Source organism: Haematobia irritans, chromosome 4 (assembly GCF_050003625.1).
Source record: "Haematobia irritans isolate KBUSLIRL chromosome 4, ASM5000362v1, whole genome shotgun sequence".
Classification (NCBI taxonomy): Eukaryota; Metazoa; Arthropoda; class Insecta; order Diptera; family Muscidae; genus Haematobia; species Haematobia irritans.
The window spans coordinates 143,861,924-143,889,453 of record NC_134400.1 but is presented as its reverse complement, the minus strand read 5'-3'; the positions used below and the strand labels follow the sequence as shown (position 1 = coordinate 143,889,453).

Below are 27,530 nucleotides of genomic sequence, written 5' to 3'. Positions count from 1 at the left end.
TTGTTAAATTAACTAAAAACCGAAAAAATATACAAAAATTAATTATAAAGATTTACTAAATTCATACTTTTGACAAAATAGTTTATCATTTCTTTAAATTTGTAAATTTTACTACAAATGTACCCATCTTGAACTTCGTATGGCACTAAAGACATTATTGTAATTATACCCACCACCATAGAATGGTGACGGGGGTATAATAAGTTTGTCATTCCGTTTGTAACACATCGAAATATCGATTTCCGACTATATAAGGTATATTCTTGATCAGGGAGAAATTCTAAGACGATATAACCATGTCCGTCTGTCTGTCTGGCTGTCTGTGTGTTGTAATCACGCAACAGTCTTCAATAATGAAGCAATCGTGCTGAAAATTTTCACAAACTCGTCTTCTGTCTGCAGGCAGGTCAAGTTCGAAGATGGGCTATATCGGTCCAGGTTTTAATATAGTCCCCATATAGAACGATCTCCTGATTTTATTTCTTGGACTTATAGAATCCGTAGTTTTTATTGGATTTGCCTGAAATTGGAAATCTAGAGGTATTTTAGAACCACAAAGAGGGTTGCAAAAAATGATGAGTACCGGTTAATGTTTTGGTATAGCTCCCATATAGACCGATCTCCCGATTTGAGGTCTTGGGCTTATAGAAACCGTAGTTTTGATCCACTATGCCTGAAATTGGAAATCTTGAGGTATTTTAGGACCACAAAGAGGTGTGCCAAAAATGGTGAGTATCGGTTCATGTTTTGGTATAGTTCCCATATAGACCGATCTCCCGATTTAATTTCTTGGGCTTCTAGAATCCGTAGTTTTTATCCAATTTGCCTGAAATTGGTAATCTAGAGGTATTATAGAACCATAACGAGGTGTGCCAAAAATTGTGAGTATCGGTTCATGTTTTGGTATAGCCCCTATATAGACCGATCTCCCGATTTTATTTCTTGGGCTTACAGAAATCGTAGTTTTCATGTTTTGGTATAGCCCCTACACCCTCAAAAAAAATCGCTTCTTTAACATATGTTCCAAACATATTTTGCAGGAAGCACATATATTATTGGATACTGCCGAAACATTAATATGTTTGTTTTATGTGAACATATTATATGTTTGGAAGCATTTTGAGCCCAAAAATATTATATGCTTGGAAGAATATTCTTCCAAAGAAGATTGTGCTCATTCCCTAACATACTCGTAATTTTCACTTCCACGAAATATTTTGGTTCTTGGCATCTTTTTCTGTAATACAAATAACGTTAAAGAAATTATTCACTTTTATAATTTTTTTAAATTTTACCTTTCGCCTGCACGGAGAATCGAACCGAGGACCATACAGTTTGTAAGCCAACACACTATCCACTGGGCTACGTAGCTGTTATAGTCACCAGTAGATAATTATCGTTATAAGTTACATTTATATAGCATAGTTTGCAGCGCCCACGAGCCCATGCAAACATAACATTATTTAACAGAAACATACATTTGTTTGCCACGTGGAGCAGCGGTTAGCATGTCTGCCTTGCATGCAAAGGGGTCGTGGGTTCAATCCCTGCTACGACCGATTTTTTTTTAATTTACACAGTTATATTTATACTATATTAAATTTTTATAATGAAACTTCGAAATGTGGGTTATTAAAGATTTATAGTCAGTAACAGTGCTTGATATAAACGAAATTGACTGATTTTTGGATAAAATATTATTTTTTTTTTATTGCAAAAATAACAATTTTGTAACAAAAAACTGTTTTTTGTACAAAACTTTAAAATTTGGAAGGAATTCAAAAACTCTAACAAAAGAAGAACGTGGAGTCGAGTATAAACATACATAAATAATTTTATAATATAAACATAAATTTATTTAGGCGTGAACAGTTTTTTTACTAGCATTTAACACCATCGCTCTAAAATGTCTTTTATTTTTCATTAATAATTCATTTTAAAGAAAATAAACTTTTTAAATTGTTTTAGCTGCAAAACTCGAACTTAATGCCCGCTTTTATATTTGAAGGTGTCCGTCAACTCCCCGTGGACTACTTATTAATAAAGAGGAACTAAACTTTGTTTTTATAAATTTTACTGTGTAATTTTTCACTATTTCCTCCTTTTTTCATTTTACTGTCCCAACTCTATAAAGAGTATAGTGCCCTTTCGTTATTTTTATGAAGACCCCTGATTTCTTTTAACGAACCAAGAAACCATATTTATCATTTTGGCACCATAATGCCAAAATGATAAACAAAACACATGTCCTCACATACATAAAATGCTGCTCTCAAATCGGAAACATATGCTGTTTGTTTTTCAAATGTCTATTCTCTTGGTTCCGAATGTCTATTCTCTTTATTCAAATTAAATAATATTTAGACTTAAGCATATCAAATTTTTGGCATCATAAAACAGTTTTTCGAAACAACATACAAGCAGTTTCACAGAAATTGTTCTCTTTTGACTCTTTCGCTGTGTTATGTTGATATCTATCGTCAACTCTCCATCTCTATTTCTTTCTTTATACTCTCTCTGTCGCTTTGAATAAAATATCACAACATATGTATGTTTAGTCGAAATTTGTAAATTTATATATGTTTGCATTCACACATATGATTTTTATGAAACATTCATGCCCCAAACATAATATATTCTAACATATTAACATAGATGTCCCAAACATTTAGTGTTAGTTTAGGAACATTGCATGTTTGCACTTAAATATATTGTGTTTTAAAATTTTGCCCGAAACATATTTTGTTTATATCGGAACATATGAAAAACATATTTTTCTAACAGTGTATATAGACCGATCTCCCGAGTTTACTTCTTGGGCTTACAGAAATCGTAGTTTTTATCCAATTTGCTTGAAACTGGAAATTTAAAGGTATTTTAGGACCATAAAAAGGTATGCTCATAATAATGAGTTTAGGTCCATGTTTTGATATATCCCCCATATAGACCGATCTCCTTTTTTTACTTCTTGAGCTTATAGAAACCGTAATTTTTATCCAATTTGCGTGAAATTGGAAATCTAGAGGTATTGTAGGACCACAAATACGTGTGCCGAAAAAGGCGTGTATTTAGTATAGCCCCCATATCTACCGATCTCCCGATTTTACCTTTTGGGCTTGTAGAAACCTTAGTTATTGTTCAGTTCGCCTGAAATTGAAAATCTGGAGGTTTTCAGGATTATAAATAGGTGTGCAAAAAATTATTTTATTATTTGGGATTCTAGAAACCGTAGTTTTTATGCAATTTGCTTGATATTGTAAAAAGTAGAAGTATTTTAGAACTATAAAGAGGTGTGCCGAAAACGTTGAGTATCGGTCCATATTTAAGTATAGCTCCCATAAGATCGATCTTCCGATTCAACTTCTTGGGTTTCTACAAAACGTAGTTTTTATCCAATTTGCCTGAAATTATAAATATACTAGTATTTTAGACTCACAAAATCGTATATCGGATTTAGTTCTTTTCGGTCCATTTGGTAAGGCCGATTTCACTTCTTAAGGGTTTAGAAGGCTCACTGATCATGAACATTTTTACTACTCGTAATCATTTAAATAATGGGGGTGAAAATCTACATATTTTAGATTTCAAATCAAGGCGTTATTTCATCATTTTCTTGCACACTTACAAGAGTTAACATCTCTAAAACTCAAACAAAAATGGTTCTTATAAATAGAGAATCTGATATAGTCTTAATAGGTAAAATCTTTATTTTTACCTTCGGGATGTGTCCTGATTGAACTGCTTTGCTTGGGAGAATATACTCGTATGTCATCAAACCCCAAATTTAAAAGGAAACTATAATATTTGATTCATGGTGGTGGGTATTTAAGATTCGGCCTGGACGAACTTACTTATGTATATACTTGTTTGGAACTCCAATTGTTTCCTTCAAACTACAAAATTTTCTTTAACAAGTGAAGAAACTAATACTGTCTATTTAAAATTTTCTAAAAATAATAATAATTCGTTTACACAAAATAATATTACAATAAACAAAGTACAAAAGGTCAAAATTTCGGCCGGGCTGTATCTTGAATATCTACCACCATTTTTCATACTTGCAAGAAGTCAAATTTCGAGATTGCTCTATATGTGGGCTAAATGGTACTATATATGGAATTTTAATAAGTACTTTACTTAAATTAAAAACTCAATTGGATCAATTACTTTCGTGATTGAATCAGAAAAAAATGTGTGTGTATACAAAGAGATCCCTTGTCAATGAGCTAAGCATGGAACCAGGTAGCAAAATACATTCCACAGCAACGAAATTTTAGACAAACGAAATTCCCCTGTATTTTAAAGTGTTCTCTTTAAGAGCAATTAAACTTGAGTTTATGGTAAACGATTAAACGATTCAACTTTTTATTTGATTTCAAAAGAATTTTCCGCTTATCTAAAATTTCGTTCCTTGGAAAAGAAAACTCTTATTTAGGAGTATAGATTACAACAGACAGATAGTCGGCCAGGCTATATGTACTTTAAATAGTCGGAAAGCAATATTTCGATATTTTACAAACAAAATTGTAAACGTGTTACACCCCCAATACTATTCTAGGGTGATGGGTATAAGTATTGTCCTCTGCAAAGGACAAAAATATGAATATCAACTTTTGTTAAATTAAAAACAAGCAAGGAAAGTCTAAAGTCGGACGGGGCCGACTATATTATACCCTGCACCACTTTGTAGATCTAAATTTTCGATACCATATCACATCCGTCAAATGTGTTTGGTGCTATATATAAAGGTTTGTCCCAAATTCATACATTTAAATATCACTCGATTTGGACAGAATTTGATAGACTTTTACAAAATCTATAGACTCAATATTTAAGTCGGCTAATGCAGTAGGGTGGAACACAATGTTAGTAAAAAACAAGTAAGGAAAGTCTAAAGTCGGGCTGGGCCGACTATATTATACCCTTCACCACTTTGTAAGTCCACATTTTCGATACCATATCAAATCCGTCGAACACATTAGACTATATATGCTATATGAATCCATACACATATATTCTGTATATCTGAGCAGATCTGTACAAAGTTCTGCAATACTTATAGATTTTACATTTAAGTCGGCTAATGCGCTGAGGTGGAACACAATGTTAGTAAAAAAATATAGGAAACATTTAAATATGAATTTTGAGGCAATTTCGCAAAAGTGTATTTATGATTTATCGCTCGATATATATGTATTAGAAGTTTAGGAAAACTAGAGTCAGTTTTACAACCTTTCGACTAAACAGTGGCGATTTAACAAGGAAAATGTTGGTATTTTGACCATTTTTGTCGAAATCAGAAAAACATATTATGGGAGCTATATCTAAATCTGAACCGATTTCTATCATATTTGGCACACATGACTATATTACTAATTGTACTCCTAGTGCAAAATTTCAACCAAATTGGGCCAAAACTCTGGCTTCTGGGGCCATATAAGTCCATATTGGGTGAAAAATATATATGGAAGCTATATCTAAGTCTGAACCGATTTCACTCAAATTTAGCACACATGACTATACTACCAGTAGTACTCCTTGTGCAAAATTTCAAGCTAATCGGGATAAAACTCTGGCTTCTGGGTCCATATAAGTGCATATCGGGCGAAAGATATATATGGGAGCTATATCTAATCGATTTCAACCAAATTTGGCACGCATAGCTACAATGCTAAATCTACTACCTGTGCAAAATTTCAACCAAATTGGGTCAAAACTCTGGATTTTAGGACAATATTAGTCCATATCGGGCGAAAGATATGGACTAATATCTTTCGCCCGATAATAATAAGCTATATCTAAATCGGAACCGATCTCAATCAAATTTTGCACACTTGACTATACGACTAAGTGTTATTTTTGTACAAAATTTCAAGCAAATCGGTATAAAACTCTGGCTGCTGGGTCCATATTAGTGCATATCGGGCGAAAGATATATATATGGGAGCTATATGAGCATTATTGCCAAAGACACCATGTGTCTATCTCGTCTCCTTCTGCACGCTCACAAAAAATCGCTTCTGTAACATATACTCCCAAACATATTTTGCTTCAAGCATATACATTTTTGGGTATTGCCCAAACATTTATATGTTTGATCTCTTCCAATATATAATATGTTTGAAAGCATATTGGTCTAAACAATATATGTTTGGGTAGTCTAAGTTCCAAACATTTTGTATTTTTGCATCCAAATTCAATAATGTTGTCTTCCAAAAAACAATATGTTATTATGTGAACATATAATATGTTTGGAAGCATTTTGCACCCAAAAATATTATATGCTTAAAAAAATTCTCCAAAACAATATTGTGCTCAAAATTTTATTTATTTATTTATATATTTACAATCATAATGAATTATGAAAATAAACAGGTAATATAGGTGCTAACAACATAGGTTTTCGACCTGAATGCTCAAAATTTTGTTTCTGCCCAATTGTATATTCCCCCACATCTTTCTCACTTCCACGAGATTTTTTAGTTCTTAGCACCTTTTTCTGTAATACAAACATTGTAGAAGAAATTATTCAATTGTATGATTTTTTTATTTTAATTTTACCTTTTGCCGGACGGGGATTCGAACAGCGGACCACACAGTTTGTAAGGATCAAAGAAGTAGCTGATCAATTGCCCAAGGAAAAATAAAATATTAATTTTGTAATAACAAGCAACAACCACTAACTTAATTCAATATCGCTCCCTGTTAAATAGCGCTCCAAGCTACTAAACACATATATGTTTATAGGCTATTTCTAAATTAATATATGTTTGCATCCAAGCATATTATATTTAAAAACATTTTATGTCCCAAACATAATATGTTCTAACATATTAACATATATGTCCCAAACATGTTATGCTAGTTTATGAACATTATATGCTTGCACTCAAAAATATTGTGTTTAAAAATCTGTGTTCCAAACATATAATGTTTATAGCCAAACATATGAAAAACAGTCTTTTTCATCCGTGTGGGTGTTACAAACATATGCACTAACTTATAATACCCTGTTCCACAGTGTGGCGCAGGGTATAACAAATGTTCCTACACCCTCAAAAAAAATCGCTTCTGTAACATATACTCCCAAACATATTTTGCTTCAAGCATATACATTTTTGGGTATTGCCCAAACATTTATATGTTTGATTTCTTCCAATATATAATATGTTTGAAAGCATATTGGTCTAAACAATATAATATGTTTGGGTAGTCTAAGTTCCAAACATTTTGTATTTTTCCATCCAAATTCAATAATGTTGTCTTCCAAAAAACTATATGTTATTATGTGAACATATAATATGTTTGGAGGCATTTTGGACCAACAAATATTATATGCTGAGAAGAATTTTCTCCCAAAGAATATTCTGCTCAAAATCTTTTTTCTGTCTAATTGTATATTGCCTCACATTTTTTTCACTTCCATGAGTTTTTTAGTTCTTAGCACCTTTTTCTGTAATACAAACATTGTAGAAGAAATTATTAAATTTTATAATTTTTTTTTTCAATTTTACCTTTTGCCGGACGGGGACTCGAACAGCGGACCACACAGTTTGTAAGCCAGCACACTAACCACTGGGCTACTTAGCTGTTATGGTCATCAAGAGATAATTATCGTTATAAGTTATATTTATATAGTATAGCTTGCGGCGCCCACGAGCCGATGCAAACATAACATTGTTTAACAACATAACATTGTTAAACATACATTTGTTGGCAGCGTGGAGCAGTGGTTGGTCGTCCGCCTTGCGTGACAGGGGTCCTGGGTTCGATCCCTGCTTCGACCAACACCATTTTTTTTTAAATATATTTTTTAAATATTATTTAATTTGAATATTAGAATGAGTATTCGGAGTAAAGAGACATTCGGAACCAAGAGCATAGAGATTTGAAAAAACAGCATGTGTTTTCGCCTTGAGAGGAGACCTAACCTAACCTAAAGGCATTTAAAATGGTGTTAAATGCTAGTAAAAAACGGTCCATGCCTAAATAAATTTATGTGTACATTATAAAATTATTTATGTATGTTTATACTCTTCTTTTGTTAGAGTTTTTGATTTTCTTCCAAAATTTCAATCTTTTATACCAAAAACAGTTTTTTGTTATAAAATTGTTATTTTTGCAAAAAATAATAATATTTTATTCAAAAGCCTTTTCGTTCATATCAAGCACTGTTTCTGACTGTAAATCTTTAATAACCCACATTTCGAAGTTTCATTATAAAAATTTAATATAGTATAAATGTCTAAATTACAAAAAACAAGTATATACAGCAGTAAGTTCGGCCGGGCCGAATCTTAAATACCCACCACCATGAACCAAATATTAGGGGTTCTTTTGAAATTTCAGGAGGGCTTGAGGACTTGAGGACACTTCCCGAAGATAAATTTAAAGATTTCACCTATGAGGACTATATTAGATTCTGGATTTATAAGAACCATTTTTGTTTGAGTTTTAGAGGAACCATCAACATCTCTTGTGAGTGTGCAAGAAAATTATAAAATAATGTCTTGATTTGAAATCTTAAATCTGTAGAAGTAAAATCTGGAAATTTTACATTGAGTTTCAAGCAATTTTCATGATCAGTGCGCCTTCTACACCCTCAAGAAGTGAAGTCGGTCTATATGGAGGCATTACCAAATGGGCCGATAAAAACTTAATCCGATACACGTTTTTGTGAGCCTAAAATACCAGAATATTTACAATTTCAGGCAAATCAGATAAAAACTACGGTTTCTAGAAACCCAAGGAGTTAAATCGGGAGATCGTTTTTATGGGGGCTATACTAAAATATGGACCGATACTCACCGTTTTCGGCACACCTCTTTATGACCCGAAAATACCTGTAGATTTCCAATTTCAGGCAAATAGGATAAAAACTTCGGATTCTAGAAGCCCAAGAAGTAAAATCGGGAAATCGGTCTATATGGGGGCTACACCAATATATGGACCGATACTCACCATTTTCGGCACACCTCTTTATGGTTCTAAAATACCTCTAGATTTCCAATTTCAGACAAGTTGGGTAAAAACTACGGTTTCTATAAGCCCAAGACCCCAAATCGGGAGATCCCTCTATATGGGGGCTATACCAAAATATGGACGGATACTCACAATTTTTGGCACACGTATTTGTGGTCCTACAATACCTCTAGACTTCCAATTTCAGGTAAATTGAATAAAAACTGCGGTTTCTATAAGCCCAAGAAGTAAAATCGGGAGATCGGTCTATATGGGGACTATACCAAAACATGGACCGATACTCACCATTTTTGGCACACCTCTTTATGGTCATAAAATACCTCTAGATTTCAAATTTCAGATAAATTGGATAAAAACTACGATTTCTATAAGCCCAAGACCCAAAATCGGGAGGTCGCTTTATATTAGGGGGCGATATCAAAACTTGGACCGATATAGCCCATCTTCGAACTTGACCTGCCTGCAGACAAAAGACGAGTTTGTGCAAAATTTCAGCACGATTGCTTCATTATTGTAGACTGTAGCGTGATTACAACAGACAGACAGACAGACGGACATCGTTATATCGTCTTAGAATTTCTCCCTGATCAAGAATATATATACTTTATATAGTCGGAAATCGATATTTCGATGTGTTACAATCGGAATGACAAACTTATTATACCCCCGTCACCATTCTATGGTGGTGGGTATAAAAAAATTGGTTCGGTCGGAACAGGAATTGAACCCACGATCCTTTGCAAGGCAGACATGCTAACCACTGTTCCACGTGGCCAATAAATGTATGTTTTTTTAAATAATGTTATGTTTGCAAGGGCTCGTGGGCGCTGCAAACTATGCTATATAAATGTAACTTATAACGATAATTGTCTACTGGTGACTATAACTGCTACGTAGCCCAGTGGATAGTTTGTTGGCTTACAAACTGTATGGTCCTCGGTTCGATTCTCCGTACAGGCGAATGGTAAAATTTAAAAAAATTTATAAAATTAAATAATTTCTTCAACATTATTTGTATTATAGAAAACGGTACCAAGAACTCAAAATTTCGTGGAAGTGAAAATTATGTTAGGGAATGAGCACAATCTTCTTTGGGGAAAATTCTTCCAAGTATATAATATTTTTGGGCTCAAAATGCTTCCAAACATATAATATGTTCACATAAAACAAACATATTAATCTTTCGGCAGTATCCAATAATATATGTGCTTCCTGCAAAATATGTTTGGAACATATATTAGAGAAGCGATTTTTTTTGAGGGTGTAGTTGTTATTGATGTAGGTCGGTTGGCATTGCAAATGGGCCATATCGGATCACTTTTACGTATAGCCTCCTTATAAACCGACGCTCAGATTTGACTTGCGGAGACTCTTGTAGGAGCAAAATTTATCCGATCCGGCTGAAATTTGGTATATGGTGTTAGTATATGGTCTCTAACAACCATGCAAAAATTGGTCCACACCGGTCCATAATTATATATAGCCCCCATATAAACGGATCCCCAGATTTGGCTTGCGGAGCCTCTAAGAGAAGCAAATTTCATCCGATCCAGTTGAAATTTAGTATATTGCGCTAGTATATGGCCGCTAACAACCATGCCAAAATTCGTCCATATCGGTTTATAGTTATATATAACCGATCCCCAAAAATAATCTACCAAAAATTTATTTCTATAGAAAATTTTGTCAACATTTTATTACTATACAAAATTTTGTCAAGATTTAATTTCTATAGAAAATTTTGTCAACATTTTATTACTATACAAAATTTTGTCAAGATATATATTTCTATACATATTTTGTAAAAATTTTATTTCTACAGAAAATGTCAAAATTTTATTTCTATAGAAAATGTTGTCAACCTGAATTATATACGTATTTAATCGGCCATTTTCTTAGTTTAATATGTATGGACTAACTTACCATTGAGAAGACGGTGTTAAGAAGTTTTAAGATACCTTGCCATCGGCAAGTTTTACCGCAATCCAAGTAATTCGATTGTGGATGACAGTCTTTAGTAGAAGTTTCTACGCAATCCATGGTGGAGGGTACACGCTCACAAAAAATCGCTTCTGTAACATATACTCCCAAACATATTTTGCTTCAAGCATATACATTTTTGGCTATTGCCCAAACATTTATATGTTTGATCTCTTCCAATATATAATATGTTTGAAAGCATGTTGGTCTAAACAATATATGTTTGGGTAGTCTAAGTTCCAAACATTTTGTATTTTTGCATCCAAATTCAATAATGTTGTCTTCCAAAAAACAATATGTTATTATGTGAACATATAATATGTTTGGAAGCATTTTGCACCCAAAAATATTATATGCTTAAAAAAAAATCTCCCAAACAATATTGTGCTCAAAATTTTATTTATTTATTTATATATTTACAATCATAACGAATTATGAAAATAAACAGGTAATATAGGTGCTAACAACATAGGTTTTCGACCTGAATGCTCAAAATGTTGTTTCTGCCCAATTGTATATTCCCCCACATCTTTCTCACTTCCACGAGATTTTTTAGTTCTTAGCACCTTTTTCTGTAATACAAACATTGTAGAAGAAATTATTCAATTGTATGATTTTTTTTTATTTTAATTTTACCTTTTGCCGGACGGGGATTCGAACAGCGGACCACACAGTTTGTAAGGATCAAAGAAGTAGCTGATCAATTGCCCAAGGAAAAATAAAATGTTAATTTTGTAATAACAAGCAACAACCACCAACTTAATTCAATATCGCTCCCTGTTAAATAGCGCTCCAAGCTACTAAACACATATATGTTTATAGGCTATTTCTAAATTAATATATGTTTGCATCCAAGCATATTATATTTACAAACATTTTATGTCCCAAACATAATATGTTCTAATATATTAACATATATGTCCCAAACATGTTATGCTAGTTTATGAACATTATATGCTTGCACTCAAAAATATTGTGTTTAAAAATTTGTGTTCCAAACATATAATGTTTATAGCCAAACATATGAAAAACAGCCTTTTTCAGCCGTGTACATAAGATTCGGCCTGGCCGAACTTACGGCCGCATATACTTGTTTATAACTCGCTTTTTATACCCACCACCATAGAATGGTGACGGGGGTATAATAAGTTTGTCATTCCGTTTGTAACACATCGAAATATCGATTTCCGACTATATAAAGTATATATATTCTTGATCAGGGAGAAATTCTAAGACGATATAACGATGTCCGTCTGTCTGTCCGTCTGTCCGTCTGTCTGTCTGTTGTAATCACGCTACAGTCTACAATAATGAAGCAATCGTGCTGAAATTTTGCACAAACTCGTCTTTTGTCTGCAGGCAGGTCAAGTTCGAAGATGGGCTATATCGGTCCAAGTTTTGATATAGTCCCCATATAAACCGACCTCCCGATTTTGGGTCTTGGGCTTATAGAAATCGTAGTTTTTATCCAATTTACCTGAAATTTGAAATCTAGAGGTATTTTATGACCATAAAGAGGTGTGCCAAAAATGGTGAGTATCGGTTCATGTTTTGGTATAGTCCCCATATAGACCGATCTCCCGATTTTACTTTTTGGGCTTATAGAAACCGCGGTTTTTATTCAATTTACCTGAAATTGGAAGTCTAGAGGTATTGTAGGACCACAAATACGTGTGCCAAAAATTGTGAGTATCGGTCCATGTTTTGGTATGGTCCCCATATAAAACGACCTCCCGATTTTGGGTCTTGGGCTTATAGAAACCGTAGTTTCCATCCAATTTGTCTGAAATTGGATATCTAGAGGTATTTTAGGACCATAAGAGGTGTGCCGAAAATGGTGAGTATCGGTCCATATTTTGGTATAGCCCCCATATAGACCGATTTCCCGATTTTACTTCTTGGGCTTCTAGAATCCGAAGTTTTTATCCTATTTGCCTGAAATTGGAAATCTAGAGGTATTTTCGGGTCATAAAGAGGTGTGCCGAAAACGGTGAGTATCGGTCCATATTTTAGTATAGCCCCCATAAGAACGATCTCCCGATTTAACTCCTTGGGTTTCTAGAAACCGTAGTTTTTATCTGATTTGCCTGAATTTGTAAATATTCTGATATTTTAGGCTCACAAAAACGTGTATCGGATTAAGTTTTTATCGGTCCATTTGATAATGCCTCCATATAGACCGACTTCACTTCTTGACGGTGTAGAAGGCGCACTGATCATGAAAATTGCTTGAAATTCAATGTAAAATTTCCAGATTTTACTTCCACAGATTTAAGATTTCAAATTAAGACGTTATTTTATAATTTTCTTGCACACTTACAATAGATGTTAATGATTCCTCTAAAACTCAAACAAAAATGGTTCTTATAAATCCAGAATCTGATATAGTCCACATAGGTGAAATCTTTAAATTTATCTTCGGGAAGTGTCTTCAAGCCCTCCTGAAATTTCAAAGGAAACCCTAATATTTGGTTCATGGTGGTGGGTATTTAAGATTCGGCCGGGCCGAACTTACTGCTGTATATACTTGTTAATATTTGTAATGGGTAATTTTAACTTTTTTTGTTCCAAATAAATTAAAAACAGAATGAGAATTAATAAAATGGAGCAAATTATTTAAATTGTGGATAAGAATGCTAAATATATTTTAGAAAAATTTCGAATTTTTAAAAATATTTGACTTCAAACGATTCAGGCAACCGTTATAATGCATTAAAAATCGTATTTAATTATAAAACTTATTTAATTATAAAAATTATTAAATTATAAAAATTATTTGATTATAAAAAGTTTTAAATTATAAAAATTATTTATAATTATTTAAAAATTATAAAAATTATTTAAATATCACAAAATGTTTTAATTCACTTCCAAAACACTGAATTCAGATTACACCCCTATAATGTGATTGGAAGTCATCAATATAGTATTATATAAGAATACCAGATGTCGATAAATTGAAGGATATATTAATTTCAAGAATCTAATGGATATTCCATCAGCTCCTATTGCCTTAGATCTGATTCTGTTCAAACTATCCCACACATTAACCTCTAATATAAAATGCCCATTACATCCCTCCACATCCAAATGGTCAACTCCCATGCAATTACTACCTGTAATACCCATACTTCCAAATTTCTTCCACAAACCTGCCTGGGACGATGATTGCAAAGTACTCAGATAAAACAGATTCCTTCGCTTACGAATTACAGATTTGGCCTTATTTCTGTATTTGCTATAAATTCTCCAGTTCCGGGCAGATCTACTCTCCATAAAGGATCTATCAGCCATATCCCTTTTCTCGCACGCTATGCGGATTGATAAGTGGTGCATCCAATCACTTGGGTTGGATTTCCTCACAGGTCTAAGTGGGCCATATAAAAATTATTTATAATTATTTAAAAATTATAAAAATTATTTAAATATCACAAGATTTTTTAATTCACATCCAAAACACTGAATTCAGATCACATCCTAAAATGTGATTCAAATTCAGTGCAACTGCTGTTGAAATGGTGGATATCCGTCCTATGACAAGCCCATTTATCGCTTCTACGCCAATTTTGCACCACTTCCGCATCCAAAAAGAACATTTTCACTACTTTTTTGGCGATGCTTTTTTTGCTGGGCATATACTCGTAGAAAACAATTTTAATGAAATTTTCTTTGTGAATTTATATTTTTAAGGCGGCAATTGGTTACTTCCATTCTTTCACTTGCAGCATACTCTCTAGGTCTCTGTTTCTAAACACATATATGTTTATAGGCTATTTCTAAATTAATATATGTATGCATCCAATCATATTGTATTTACAAACATTTTATGTCCCAAACATAATATGTTCTAACATATTAACATATATGTCCCAAACATGTTATGCTAGTTTATGAACATTATATGCTTGCACTCAAAAATATTTTGTTATAAAACTGGAGTTCCAAACACATAATTTTTACACCTTAATAACCAGCTAGCGTCCACTGTCCACAATAGCCTATGCATTGAATTTCGTACAGGAAAATATCTGAAACTCATTCATGTGAAGATTTTTTCATTTTGAGAAATCAAGAAGCGCGCGTGTGTATTTCCCCCCTCCTGCCATCGGCTTACGTGGTACATAACAGAAAAATTCCTGGCTGGCATTGTGTGTGTACAATTTCGTTCTTTTCTTTGAAGTTTTTGACATTTTCTATAAAGTAGATTTGCTGCTTCAAGTTCAAATATGTTTATGATAAAAACAAATTATAATAACGTCCAGATATGGAAGAATAAACGAAAAATAACGACGAAATCACCCCAATCTGTGCTATGATTTTGAAGAAAATACAGAACACAAACGGACACAGGAGATGAAAAAAGTGACTAAACAAACACAACAAAGTAGTACTCATAGCCATATTCAAATTGAGCATATTTGGAAGGACAATGAGGATAACAACGAATTACCTATGCTCTATTTTTGCATACACGTGCTAGGTTGTAAGGATTTTCAGTGAATATGTACGAAATTCCGACTGGCTATTACACTCGGTAATGCTGGTGATATTTCTGAGTGTTTCAAAGCTTCTCTAAGTGATTTCATAGTAATGTTAAACGACGTTCGGACTCGGCTATAAAAAGGAGGTCCCTTGTCATTGAATCGGGCAGCACTAAGTGATAAGAGAGAAGTTCAATACGGTCGTATCACAATGGACTGAATAGTCTAAGTGAGCCTGAAATATCTGGCTGCCACTGTACCTAACATACAAGTAGAGAAAAACATGTTCACATACTGTCATTTTACGATTATGTAGAATAGACTGCCTAAAACAACCTAAGTTTTATAAGACTCCATAAAGTTTATTCTTGGTGGTGGTGAAATTCTGAGCATGTCCGTCCGTCCGTCTGTTGAAATCATGCTAACTTCCGAACGAAATAAGATGGTATTGCAAATGGGCCAATTCGGACCACTTTTACGTATAGCCCCCATATAAACCGATCCCCCAGATTTGGCTTGCTGAGCCTCTCAGAGAAGCAAATTTCATCCGATCTGGTTGAAACTTAGTACATGGTGTACGTATATAGTATCTAACAATCATGCAAAACGTGGTTCATATCGGTCCATAATCATATATAGACCCCATATAAACTGATCTCCAACTTTGGTTTTAAAGCCTCTTGGAGGAGCAAATTTCATCCGATTCAGTTAAAATTTGGTACATTGTGCTAGTATAGGGACATTAACAACCATGCTTAAGTAGGTCAATATCGGTCTATAGTTATATATAGCCCTCAGATAAACCGATCCCCAATCACACAAAAATTTGTGCATATCGGTTCATAATTGTATATAGCACCCATATAAAGCGACGCCCATATATTAATTCTGGCTTTCTAATTACTGCGCAAAAGTCCATATCGGTTACCTATATATGGCTTTTTTGTCTTAAATATACCACGTATGGACTAACTTACAATTTAGAAGACGAAGTTAAGAAGTTTTTAGATACCTTGCCATCGGGAAGTATGACCACAACCCCGGTAATTCGATTCTAGATGTCAGTCTTTCGTAGAAGTTTCTACGCTATCCATGGTGGACGGTACATAAGATTCGGCCTGGCCGAACTTACGGCCGTATACACTTGTTTTTTTATACCCTGCTCCACACTGTGGAACTGGGTATTATAAGTTAGTGCATGTGTTTGCAACACCCAGAAGGAGACGAGATAGACACATGGTATTTTTGGCAAAAATGCTCAGGGTGGGCTCCTGAGTCGATATAGCGATGTCCGTCTGTCCGTTTGTCCGTGAACACATTTTTATAATCAAAGTCTAGGTCGCAGTTTTAGTCCAATCGACTTCAAATTTGGCACAAGTATGTGTTTTGGCTCAGAACAGATTGATTTTGGAAGAAATCGGTTCAGATTTAGATATAGCTCCCCTATATATATTTCGCCCGATATGGACTTATATGGCCCCAGAAGCCAGAGTTTTACCCTAATTTGCTTAAAATTTTGCACAAGAAAAACAACTAGTACTATACTCAAGTGTGCCAAATTTTATTGAAATCGGTTCAGATTTAGATATAGCTCCCATATATATCTTTCGCCCGATATGGACTAATACGGTCCCAGAAGCCAGAGTTTTACCCCAATTTGGTTGAAATTTTCCACAGGGAGTAGAAATAGCATTGTAGCTATGCGTGCCAAATATGGTTGAAATCGGTTCAGATTTAGATATAGCTCCCATATATAGCTTTCGCCCGATTTACACTCATATGACCACAGATTTAGATATATCTCCCATATATAGATTTCGCCCGATTTACACCCATATGACCACAGAGACCAATTTTAACTCCGATTTGCACAGGGAGTAGAATTAGCCTTGTTGCTAGGCGTGCCAAATTTGGTTGAAATCGGTTCAGATTTAGATATAGCTCCCATATATATGTTTTTCTGATTTCGACAAAAATGGTCAAAATACCAACATTTTCCTTGTAAAATCGCCACTGCTTAGTCGAAAAGTTGTAAAAATGGCTCTAATTTTCCTAAACTTCTAATACATATATATCGAGCGATAAACCATAAATAAACTTTTTCGAAGTTTCCTTAAAATTGCTTCAGATTTAAACGTTTCCCACATTTTTTACAAACATTGTGTTCCACCCTAGTGCATTAGCCGGCTTAAATTTTGAGTCTATAGATTTTGTAGAAGTCTATCAAATTCTTCCAGATCGAGTGATATTTAAATGTATGTATTTGGGACAAACCTTTATATATAGCCCCCAACACATTTGACCGATGTGATATGGTATCGAAAATTTAGATCTACAAAGTGGTGCAGGGTATAATATAGTCGGCACAGCCCGACTTTAGATTGTCCTTGCTTGTTTTTTTTTTAATTCCAAAAAAACTTTAAACCAAAGATACTAAATCCTCCAAATAAGTCTTAGCCTGTATTTGAAACGTTATTATCTTAAATCTAAACATTCAATATTTGAGTTAATTTAAGAACGATTTTCTTAAATCACAAAATGGGGTTCGTTACTTTAAGAAAAATAGGTCTTAGTTTAAAGACATATGGCTTTAACGGACACAAATTTCCAAAATTTGTATCCTAAATTCCTTATAAATTTTGTAAAAAATTGCGCATAGTAAAATTTAGCTTGCGTAATCCTTAATATCACGTAAATATTTTTTCAGCGCAGGATCAATAAAATTAAGTTTTGGATGTAGACCACATTTATGGAATTTTCATTCTCTTTTTGCAATATATTAAATCCATCCATTCACGTACAAACAAATGCCAGTTTAAAACTCCAAACTATATAAAGGGTGGTTAAAATTTCAAGGGCCGATGTTTATTTTGAATAAAACACAAACTGTATAGGAAATTATTGTAATTTTATTTTATTATGATATAGTGGTATTACTCAATTATGTATGAAACAAAATATCGGCCAAGTGGGCGCCGCAACCTCGGTGGCACACCTTCATCCGATGGTCCAAATTTTCGATGACGCTGAGGCATAATGGAGGTTCTATGCCGTTAGTGTGCCGAATTATCTCATCCTTTAGCTCTTGAATTGTTGCTGGCTTATCGACGTACACCTTTTCTTTCAAATAACCCCAAAGAAAAAAAGTCCAACGGTGTCAAATCACATGATCTTGGCGGCCAATTGACATCGCCATTTCCTGAGATAAGACGGCCATTGAATTTGTTGCGCAAAAGAGCCATTGTTTCGTTAGCTGTGTGGCAAGTGGCACCGTCCTGCTGAAACCACATATCGTCCACATCCATATCTTCCAATTCGGGCCATAAAAAGTTCGTTATCAAAACATTCATTTCGGAGAAAATACGGCCCGATGATGCCGCCAGCCCATAAACTGCACCAAACAGTCACTCTTTGTGGGTGCATTGGTTTTTCGACAATCACTCTTGGATTCTCATTCGCCGAAATGCGGCAATTCTGTTTATTGACGAATCCACTGAGGTGAAAATGCGCCTCATCACTGAAGACGATTTTCTTCGAAAATTGATCATCCACTGTTGCCATTTCTTGGAACCATTTAACACGATGTTGGATTGTGTATGGTTCAAATTGAGTAAGTCTGAAATAGAGAAATGTCAAATAAAATTCGGAAAAAAACTTTGCGTTTAGGCGTGGTTCGCATTCAACATCGGCCCTTACCCTTTATAATAAAAATACAAAATAAATATTAGCCTATATTTGAAGCGTTTTTATCGTAAATATAAAGATTACATATTTCAATACAATTCAATATTTTATTCATAATCTATAAGCCGTAAAAGGGCCAAATTTATTACAGAGTAATGTATCATGGCACTAAGAGTCACTTATATATAACATAAGGTAAAAAAACTTAATACTAATCTCTTAATACTAAAAAATAAAAGAATAGAATGTTCATGGATACACCCAGAGAAGGAGAGAAGGATCACCTCAAACATGTTTTAAGAGCAAAATGTTTTTTTTGGGTGGTGACCATGTAACATGGTTTACGCAACCATGTTATTTTCTCGAAAAATCATGTATCTGATTTCGGCAAGCAGGTTATGTTTGACGAGAAAATAAAATTTTAGTGACAAACATGTTACATGGTCACCATACAAAAATAACATTTTGCTCTTGAAACATGTTTGAGGTGATCATATTCCTTCTCTGCGAGTATGAAACGTTTCCCCACAAAACAAAAAAAAAGTTTACCCACTATCAACACTTTATCCGATACGCAGGGTCTACAAATTAGATACCTCTTATGGAATATATACCTCAAATGAATTCCGCATTATCAGGGTATTAAAGCGGGACATATCAGAGAATGAGATCTGATAGATGACCCAAACCGAAAATGAGATGATAAATATTGTGGACTTCTGGCTTTTTATACTTTATAAACTAGTGTCATCAGCCTAATCTTTATAAAATTATCAAAAGTACAACCCAATAAGTCCCTAACATATGCCGATACATGATCATTTGTGCGCAGTCCCTAAACGTACCTAGGTATAGGAACTCCAACAGCATTAAAAGCCAAGCTTTGGACTTAGTAGCGTTGACAAGAACAAAAATTTTCCCTATACCAATCCTCAATGCTATGGAGATTGTTCTGAACCCTTGACACCATACTATCCAAATTATTGCTATCCGAAGAAGCAAGAAATTGTAAATCGTCGGCATATATGTTAAGTGGGCACTTATGCCGTTCAGTACATTGAATATATCATTTATGTACATATTGAAGAATAACGGACCCAATACCGACCCTTGGGGAACTCCTCTGGATACTACCCTCGTACTAGAAATGGTCCCTGCAAACTATACGAACTGCTTCCTACAGAATAAAAAGGATTCAATTAGCGAACATGACGTTCTTGAGAAACCAAATTGAATGTATAATTTATTCAACAGAACTTCATTACTGATCTACTCGAAAGCTCTACTTAGATCCAGGCTAATCAAGATAGACACTAACTTGTTGTCAGTGTCCGCCAGTATCCATCATCATCCACAAAAGAAGCCATTAACGAAGTAGTACTGAAATTTCGTCTGAAACCTGACTAGAAATCTGAAAATCCTCTACGTACTGATTCGTTAGCCATTATCTGGAAATTCATCAAATTTTCAAGTATCTTTGAAAACTCGGGTAATATCCCTGCCAAAATTTTTTGAATTTGGGGACTATTTTGAGAATCGAAAACAATCATATACGACATCAAAAACTCGTCGGAAAAGCGCCGTCACTATTGAGAAGTTGTACCACGCCAAGTTACTACAAAAATGTTTCGCATGAGTGCAATTATCAGGTGCCTTTATAGATCAATTTAGAACGACGCCAATAAGGGACCCACCAAACAATCAGAAAAAGTGCATTTTAAGATAGTTGTAAAAGAATCATTGTGGTCGATTAAAACACGTTTGTTTAGATATTTATTAATTTGATTAAACATTTACAAATTCTTAAAAATATAACATTTATACCACTATCACATTACATTTAACATAATTTTTGGCATTAATGATGATGTTGAGTTACAAGTAGCGAGTTACATGTTGCTGCGTCTATCAACCAGTGTTTTTATTCCATGGAGGCAGCGTGTCTGTAAAATATCTGAAAAACAATCACTTTATTCCATTTGGAAAATCACCAAATTGTTCACCAATATACCTTTCACAATTTTAAGCGTATAATCTATGTTTTCAGAACTTTATTTTCGTTTTTATTTAATTAAAATATAACAAGCTGGTTGCGCTTGGCGTTTCACAAAAAAATGGCTTTTTTTACAGTAGGGATGGCAAATTACTTGCATGTACTTTTTGATGTACCTTTTCATGATGGTTGAAGTGACATTTACGAGTCTGTGGTAACGATGAGGTTGAAATGGAACTTTGAAATGCTGGCAGGGATGCTAATTGGCCTAAAATCATAATAATCAGGCGGCCTACTCTTCACCAAATGGCTTTTTTTACAAAAAAATGGCTTTTTTTACAGTAGGGATGGCAAATTACTTGCATGTACTTTTTGATGTACCTTTTCATGATGGTTGAAGTGACATTTACGAGTCTGTGGTAACGATGAGGTTGAAATGGAACTTTGAAATGCTGGCAGGGATGCTAATTGGCCTAAAATCATAATAATCAGGCGGCCTACTCTTCTTCGGCAATGGTACAACCCTTGCAATTTTCCACGCATCCGGGTAGTTGGAAGTCATCAATATAGTATTATATAAGAATACCAGATGTCGAGAAATTAAATATTAATTAAATATTAAATATTATTAATTTCAAGAATCTAATGGATATTCCATTAGCTCCTATTGCCTTAAATCTGATTCTGTTCAAACTATCCCACACATTAACCTCATCGCTAGCTCGAAATTCAAATTCAGCATCTTCTCTATAGCCCGTCGCCTGTCTGTATATTAGATCGGGTGTATTTGCTATAAATTCTCCAGTTTCGGGCAGATCTACTCTCCATAAAGGATCTATAAGCCATATCCCTTTTCTCGCAGACTATGCGGATTGATAAATGGTGCATCCAATCAATGGGGTTGGATTTCCTCACAGGTCTAAGTGGGTCATATCTATTAAATAAATCCATGATATGTTGAGTCATAAATTCGACTTGATAGTTCACATCCTGCCTATACATTTCCGAGAAATCTATTCTTCCGAAGTCCCTTTCGCATGAGTTAAGGTCGAAATTCCTGTAATCACGAACTAATATAGGGTGGTTAAATTGTAAGGGCCGATGTTGAATATGAACCACACCTAAACGCCAAGTTTTTTTCCGAATTTTATTTTAGTTTTTTTCCGAAATCTATTTCGGACTTACTCAATTTGAACCATGGACGTCGTGAGTGGGCAGAATGGTTCCAAGAAATGGCAACAGTGGATGATCAATTTTCGAAGAAAATCATCTTCAGTGATGAGGCACATTTTCACCTCAGTGGATTCGTCAATAAAGAGAATTGCCGCATTTGGGCGAATGAGAATCCAAGAATGATTGTCGAAAAACCAATGCACCCACAAGGAGTGACTGTTTGGTGCGGTTTATGGGTTGGCGGCATCATCGGGCCGTTTTTTTTTTCCAAAATGAGGCCGGTCAGGCAGTTACTGTGAATGGTGTTCGCTATCGTGAGATGATAACGAACTTTTTATGGCCCGAATTGGAAGATATGGATGTGGACGATATGTGGTTTCAGCAGGACGGTGCCACTTGCCACACAGCTAACGAAACAATGGCTCTTTTTCGCAACAAATTCAATGGCCGTGTTATCTCACGTAATGGCGATGTCAATTGGCCGCCAAGATCATGTGATTTGACACCGTTGGACTTTTTTCTTTGGGGTTATTTTAAAGAAAAGGTGTACGTCGATAAGCCAGCAACAATTCAAGAGCTAAAGGATGAGATAATTCGGCGCATTAACGGCATAGAACCTCCATTATGCCTCAGCGTCATCGAAAATTTGGACCATCAGATGAAGGTGTGCCACCGATTTGGCCGATATTTTGTTCCATACATAATTGAGTAATACCAATATATCATAATAAAATAAAATTACAATAATTTCCTAAATATTTTGTGTTTTATTCAAAATCAACATCGGCCCTTGAAATTTTAACCACCCTTTAGTATCTCAGAATCTTTTTCGGCAACGATAGCCACAGACAAACAAATAAAAGCATGGTTGGAATTTAAAGCTGGGAATTTAGTAACCGTTCTAGGATCGGAAACCAAATAATAATCTAATAAAGAACACCTCTGTGTATACAAATTGAAATGAGTTGGCAAACAGTTATGAATTATTTCCAGTCCCATCCTTCTACAAACGCTCCTCATATAACTACCCTGTTGGAATAAATCACTATTGTAATCACCCATCAAAACTACCTTATTGTATCGTGCAATACAATCTGCAAGATCGTCTTCACAGTTAGATATAGATAGATAGCACTCCCATCAAGACTTTCGTAGCGTCTACCGCATCTACTTCAACCAAAATCCCTTCCGCAATACCCTCATCCATTATCTCGTGCACAACCCTAGCTCTTATATCCGAGCGCATATACATGCATACACCACCTCCTCTCCTTACAGACCTATCTTTCAGTTAATTTAAGAACGATTTATTTAAATTAAAAATATTTTTCTTTACTTTAAGGAGAATTTGCTTTAGTTCAAAGGCATATGACTCTAAGGAAGGAACGCAAATTTCCAAAAGTTTTGCCCTAAATTAAAAAAAAAAACATAAATTTTTTAAATTATAATTTTATTATTTTAAAGAAATTTGTCCTTAATATTGTGTGGATTGAGCATCATAAAATTTAGGTTGCGTAATATTTAATACCACGATTATCACAATGGGCGGAATAGTCTAAGTGAGCATGAAACTAAATCGGGCTGTCAGTTTAACGTAATACCACGTAAATATTTTTTTCAATATACCTGCAGATATATCAAAAATTGTATTTTATTGTTATTTTCCCATCAATGGGTAAAAACAAGCTTACACCTTCAATGAATAAATATTGAAATAGAGGCATTATCATCAATAGTCGCTGGTTGTAGCGTACATCCACTTTAAACAGAATTCAATATTAACAAAAAATCATATATTTTTTGAGGATAAAAACAGAACGAAAAAATCCAACAAGAATTTATTTTAAAGGAACAAATAAAACAACAAAAGCACACAACGGCAATATACACTCCTACTCACACTCACACGTGGATGGTGCACACACATACACACTCGCATACACTAACCCATAGAACTGAGCTGAGGATAATTTTTTGTGGATTCTTCCAAAATCAAGAAAAAAAAACTCACCCCTGAAAGGTGTGGCCATAATGGGTATTGTAAGACATAAATAAAACCCTCATTTTTTTCGATTTCAGAGACACGTACCAACACAACAATAGGACAGGATAAAGCAGCAACAACAAAGTTTCGTAGCCGGCAATAGCAGGGGCGAACAATCTTAATACTTCTTCGCTATACACATATCAGTCCTTGGTTTTGTGAAAATATAAGCAACAGAGAAGAGGAACGAACGACAGAGCGGACAAACTGTCGTACGAACACACTTCAGTGTTTATTCCTCCCGAATGGCAAAGTTAAAGTAAGCGAACCGAACCAAAATAAAAACACAACAGCCTACATCCAACACAATTTGAAAATTGAACACACACACACACACAACTCTTAAGAATCAAAGTGAAATGGAAAGTCCTCGAGCAGTTCGATGGCAACACAACGAATGCATGAGTCCTGACAGAAGTAAATCCTTACATAGAATTTCGGCATTAAAAAGATTCAACGAAGTTCAAACAAACCGATGGAAATTTTGATTTGATCAGGTAGACATTTAGCAAACGATGTGGGGAAGGTGAAGACATAAACATGCTGACAAATACACACGCAGCACTTTTTTTGTCCTGCCCTGCCCAAAACGAAATTAAAACCCAATCACTAAAAATTTGGATTTCGAGCACATCCCCTTTCGAATAGTTGACTTGTATTGAAATTAGCCCGTTTCAATTCCTTTCATAAATAATCTGGAAGGCAAAATATTTTGTCTATAGCTACTTCTCAATAGATGGCGCTCATGGAGATTCTACATTAATCACATCAATGGTCCTGTTATGGAACCATTTTATACCCACCACCATAAAATGGTGATGGGGTATAATAAGTTTGTCATTCCGTTTGTAACATATCGAAGTATCGATTTCCGACTTTTTGATCAGGGAAAAATTCTAAGACGATATAACAGGTTGGCTGATAAGTCCCCGGTCTAACAAAGATAAACACATTTTTTTTTGTCAAAAATCGTTTTTATTATTCAACATAGTTCCCTTCAAGAGCGTTACCTTTCATTTTTTTTGGATACCATTTTGGTAGTACTCCTTCGGTTTTACCTCAATATAGGCTTCAGTTTCAGCGATCACCTTTTCATTGCAGCCAAATTTTTTCCCTGCGAGCATCCTTTTGAGGTCTGAGAACAAGAAAAAGTCGCTGGGGGCCAGATCTGGAAAATACGGTGGGTGGGGAAGCAATTCGAAGCCCAATTCATGAATTTTTGCCATCGTTCTCAATGACTTGTGGCACGGTGCGTTGTCTTGGTGGAACAACACTTTTTTATACCCTCTATCATAGGATGGGGGTATATTAACTTTGTCATTCCGTTTGTAACACATCGAAATATTGCTCTAAGACCCCATAAAGTATATATATTCTGGGTCGTGGTGAAATTATGAGTCGATATAAGCATGTCCGTCCGTCCGTCCGTCTGTTGAAATCACGCTAACTTCCGAACGAAACAAGTTATCGACTTGAAACTTGGCACAAGTAGTTGTTATCGATGTAGGTCGGACGGTATTGAAAATGGGCCATATCGGTCCACTTTTACGTATAACCCCCATATAAAGGGACCCTCAGATGTGGCTTGTGGAGCCTCTAACAGAAGCATATTTCATCCAATCCGGCTGAAATTCGGTACATGGTGTTGGTATATGGTCTCTAACAATCATGCAAAAATTGGTCCACATCGGTCCATAATTATATATAGCCCCCATATAAACCGATCCCCAGATTTGGCTTGCGGAGCCTCAAAGAGAAGCAAATTTCATCCGCTCTGGCTGAAATTTGGTACATGATGTTGGTATATGGTCTCTAACAACCATGCAAAAATTGGTCCACATCGGTCCATAATTATATATAGCCCCCATATAAACCGATCCCCAGATTTGGCTTGTGGAGCCTCTAAGAGAAGCATATTTCATCCGATCCGGCTGAAATGATGGTGGTATATGGTCTCTAACAACCATGCAAAAATTGGTCCACATCGGTTCATAATTATATATTGCCCCCATATAAACCGATCCCCAGATTTGGCTTGCGGAGCCTCAAAGAGAAGCAAATTTCATCAGATCTGGCTGAAATTTGGTACATGATGTTGGTATATGGTCTCTAACAACCATGCAAAAATTGGTCCACATCGGTCCATAATTATATATAGCCCCCATATAAACCGACCCCCAGATTTGGCTTGTGGAGCCTCTAAGAGAAGCATATTTCATCCGATCCGGCTGAAATTTGGTACATGGTGTTGGTATATGGTGTCTAACAACCATGCAAAAATTGGTACATATCGGTCCTTAATTATATATAGCCCCCATATAAACCGATCCCCAGATTTGGGTTGCGGAGCCTCTAAGAGAAGCAAATTTCATCCGATCCGGCTGAAATGTGGTACATGGTATTGGTATGTGGTCTTTAGCAACCGTGCAAAAATTGGTCCATATCGGTCCATTATTATATATAGCCCCCATATAAAACGTTCTCCAGATTTGACCTCTGGAGCCTCTTGGAGGAGCAAAATTCATCCGATCCGGTTCAAATTAGGAACGTGGTGTTAGTATATGGTCGCTAACAACCATACCAAAATTGGTCCAATCACACAAAAATTGGTCCATATCGGTCCATAATCATGGTTGCCACTAGAGCCAAAAATAATCTACCAAAATTTTATTTCTATAGAAAATTTTGACAAAATTTTATTTCTAGAGAAAATTTTGTTAAAATTTTATTCGGTTCATAAGAAAATTTTCATCATTGTCAAAATTTTATTTCTATAGAAAATTTTGTTCAAATGTTATTCGTTTCATAATCATGGTTGCCACTCGAGCCAAAAATAATCTGCCAAGATTTTCTTTCTATAGAAAATTTTGTTAAAATTTTATTTCTGTAGACATTTTTGTAAAACTTTTCTTTCTATAGAAAATTTTGTGAAAATTTTTATTTCTATAGAAAATTTTGTGAAAATTTTTTTTCTATAGAAAATTTTGTTAAAATTTTATTTCTGTAGAAAATTTTGTCAAAATGTTATGTCTACTTTGTCAAACTGAATTATATACGTATTGGATCGATCTTTTTTGATTTAATATATACCACGTATGGACTTACATACAATTTAGAAGATGGTGTCAGGAGGTTTTAAGATACCTTGCCATCGGCAAGCGTTACCGCAACTTAAGTAATTCGATTGTGCGTG

General features: G+C 34.7%; 1 long non-coding RNA gene across 1 annotated transcript; it reads right to left on the bottom strand.

Moving 5' to 3' along the window:
- Nucleotides 1-20,877: 20,877 nt before the first annotated feature.
- LOC142236673 (uncharacterized) lies at nt 20,878-21,364 on the bottom strand. The gene is made up of 2 exons (XR_012722147.1): nt 21,139-21,364; nt 20,878-21,081 (listed from the first exon to the last, which is right to left on the bottom strand). It is a non-coding gene; the product is annotated as an uncharacterized LOC142236673 (long non-coding RNA).
- Nucleotides 21,365-27,530: the final 6,166 nt, after the last annotated feature.